Source organism: Phyllostomus discolor, chromosome 1 (assembly GCF_004126475.2).
Source record: "Phyllostomus discolor isolate MPI-MPIP mPhyDis1 chromosome 1, mPhyDis1.pri.v3, whole genome shotgun sequence".
Taxonomy (NCBI): Eukaryota; Metazoa; Chordata; class Mammalia; order Chiroptera; family Phyllostomidae; genus Phyllostomus; species Phyllostomus discolor.
Genome location: NC_040903.2, coordinates 68,665,421 through 68,668,605, shown reverse-complemented (window position 1 = coordinate 68,668,605; position 3,185 = coordinate 68,665,421). Strand labels below are relative to the sequence as shown.

Here is a 3,185-nt window from a genome sequence, read left to right as displayed (position 1 = left end):
ACTAGTTATTTTCCAGCTTCCCAGGTGAGAGCAGAGGTTTTCAGGGGGCAAAGCGGATTCCGGCTGAGGCAGGATCAGTAATCCGTGTCTTTGGTTCTGCCAGACTCGCTTGTTCCGAGCAGGTGTGTAGAATGAGTGACAAGCAGAAGCGCTCCATGTGCCTCTGTTCCCACAAACAAGGAGCTCAGAGGCTCACTCTTCAAGCATTTTTTCCAGCAGGTACTGACTGATTTGTTTGAATTTTGAGCTCCATTTGTCTGAATGGAGAGTGTAATTGTATCTCCACTCTAACCAAACTGTTTAGGACGTGTGCATAACTAACTTGTAGTCTTGGTGAATGAAGGGAAAGGGCAGCAGGGGCTTAATTTTGCATACTAGAGAGATAAGATGTCTCAACCCACAACCCAGGCCACCTGACCCTCATTCATACGCAATAAATGTCTCAGGAGGCTTCTCTCCCAGCTGTGACACTGGACATTTGTATGGTCATCCTATTATTGTTGTATAGCTTACTCTGGGTTTTTTTGCCTTGAAAAGATGGAAATGCAAACCAGATGATTAAAATCCATGTGGCTGTGCATGTAATGAAAGCTATACAGTCACATGGTCTTTCTCTTACACACTCACACACGCACCATTCATGTTTGGAGTTTTACTTCACTCTGCAGCTGGTCATATTCCTGTCTTGGCCTGGTCCACATTACCGATGACCAGGGGACCCAGAAAGACAGCTGGAGAAGCACCAAGCTGACCGTCCACGCCCACTCGGGGTTATCTGAGAGTGGCTCACAATGCTTAGGAGGCGCCTGCAAGTATGTGGCTGCAGCGGGTGCTGCCCAAGTCAATTGCACAGGAACTTTCCTGTCCTACAAAACCCCACCTAAAAACGGCACCAGCAGGAAACCAGAGCAGAGACAATGTTGCCTGAGCAGGGAACAGGGCCTGTGGGAACAAACCAGTCTCAGGCCCAGGTCCCTTGGGAGTATGTGAGGGTGATCCCTGTGGGTCGGGCTGCGCAGGCAAGGCAGGGGAGCCTGTGGCTGGAGTTCAGGACCATACACATGTCTAAGGACCCTTCATGTGTAACTACGTATCCTTTGGAGAGGGAGGAAGGTTGTGGGGGGTGGGGGGTGAATCCAACTGGGGAAATTCTGCACTAAACAAAGTGAAACAAGGTTCTTTAGCCTTTGATATTCAGGTTTCATTGCAAAGCTCTAAGAGGTGGAAATATAAAAGGGAACTTTCCCCAAACTTTTTAAAAGTGACTTTGATTTTAATTATCCTAAGCCTTATGATCACATAATTTACACTTTTGTCTTAACGATCTGTTCTCCTCTACTTGAATCTTTCTAGTGAGCTGGCAAAGGCACCATCACGAATCACACACGCATGTAGTAATTCCACAGTCGTTTTTGAATAGCTATTCAAGACAATCCTGAATTATAATTCAGTCTCACTTAAAGAATTCACAGTTTGCTACTATGTCTCATCACGATGAATTTTAACAGCATCTGACCTTGCAGATCATCTATAAAATGTGAGAAGTGTTAGATACTCTTCATTTCATATTATACACAAACCACACTAAAATGTCTTTCATTAAGCAAAAGGCAACAGGTTAGATACAGGGCATTTTAATTAAATTGGCATAGTTAGGACCAAAAAGATAAAGTGGCATGCCAGCTTATTGGTGGCCCCTGCCTTTTAACAGGCTAACGACCACGCTGTGAAGCACAAGCGAGGCTTGCTTTCCTCATGTACAGCGAAGGAGTTTCCTCAGTATTTAAACACCTTAATATACCAGTAACATAAATCTAAGTTTAAAACCCATCTCCTACAGGTTTTGAGGTGGCATGCACCATGTCGGTGAAGAGTTGAATATTACGAATCACGCCCAGTCATATTTTTAGAAGGGAAAACTGTGATAGCAGTTGCTGAACTGAGATCACCATCAAAGTTCAAAACACCGATCATATCCATTTAATCACAGGCCAATCTTATTTAAATCAGAATTGCCCCAAAGAAATGTTCCATCAGCCTTCCATGACCTGAATTCTGGTGTGTGAGGACCATTTCAGTATGGTACACATATAAAAACCACACGACCTTTGTAATAAATCAGGCTGTAGCCAACATTTACTCATTAATAGCTTTTTTGAGATAAGCTATCAAATCTGCCCTTTCTGAACTCTTCTTACTGCCAGCAAAGACGACTTTTGTTCCAGGCATGTACTTCTTGGGATTCTCCAAATACCCTTCAGTGTAGCCTCTCCCCAGAAGATGTTTTTGTTCTTGTTGGCATCCATGTAAGAAAATCCAGGGGCATGACTTGTCTTTTGCCCAAAAAGACCATCAAGATTTGGTGCAGTCTTGTGCTTGCCTCCTTATTCCAAGGTAAGGCACCAGGCACCCTTCTGAACAACAATCCTCTCATCCTCCTCAGTGTCACCCATTTTAAAATTGCTCTTTTGTCACACGAATTACAGGGGTTCCCATTCACACACTGGATGTGTCCTGCTCTCTAATAACCTCCCAAACTGTTGTTGACCTGGGAGTCTTCACTAGGAATCACTAACATGTCCAAGGGCACAGATGTCCCACAAAACCCAGTTTGGAGAATGTCATTTGGAAAAGTCAGGGAAGCCCCAACTGTCCAGGGTCACCAGCTCCACTCAGACTCAGCTCCCAACCCAGTGGGGACATTCCAAGGTGTGTCCCCCTTACTTAACATTTGGGGACCCACATCCCTGGTGGGCACATGAGGGCTCGCTAAGGGTACATTGCATGTGGATTTGGAAAAGGAAATCCTGGGCCTGCCCCTCACAGGTGCACCCTTCCCTGAAAGAGCTCTGCCAAGAGCTGGAAGGCAGTGAGCCCTGCCTGCCTGAGGCTCGGAGGGTCTCCCCCATCTCCCTTTCACAGCATCCGTCTCACAGAAGCAAGAGGTCCCTTCACTCCCCGCTTCTCAGTTTGTGCATCGCCCCGTGAGGCTGATCTCTGGGATGACAGACAAATGCGGTTTTGTAAGAACGTGAGTGAATGAGTTTGTCGACTGATTAATAAATCTCTTTGTAACTCAGGTTTCTAATTTTCTGCTTTCATGAAAATTGAGAGAAGACCTAATTGAGTTGTCAGAGAATTGGATCATCAAAAATAATTTTGATGATAGAACATCGAATCAGGAG

The 3,185-nt window shown here is 45.2% G+C and overlaps 1 pseudogene; it reads right to left on the bottom strand.

The window, feature by feature from the left end:
- Positions 1-1,777: 1,777 nt before the first annotated feature.
- LOC114493189 lies at positions 1,778-2,685 on the bottom strand (annotated as a pseudogene).
- Positions 2,686-3,185: the final 500 nt, after the last annotated feature.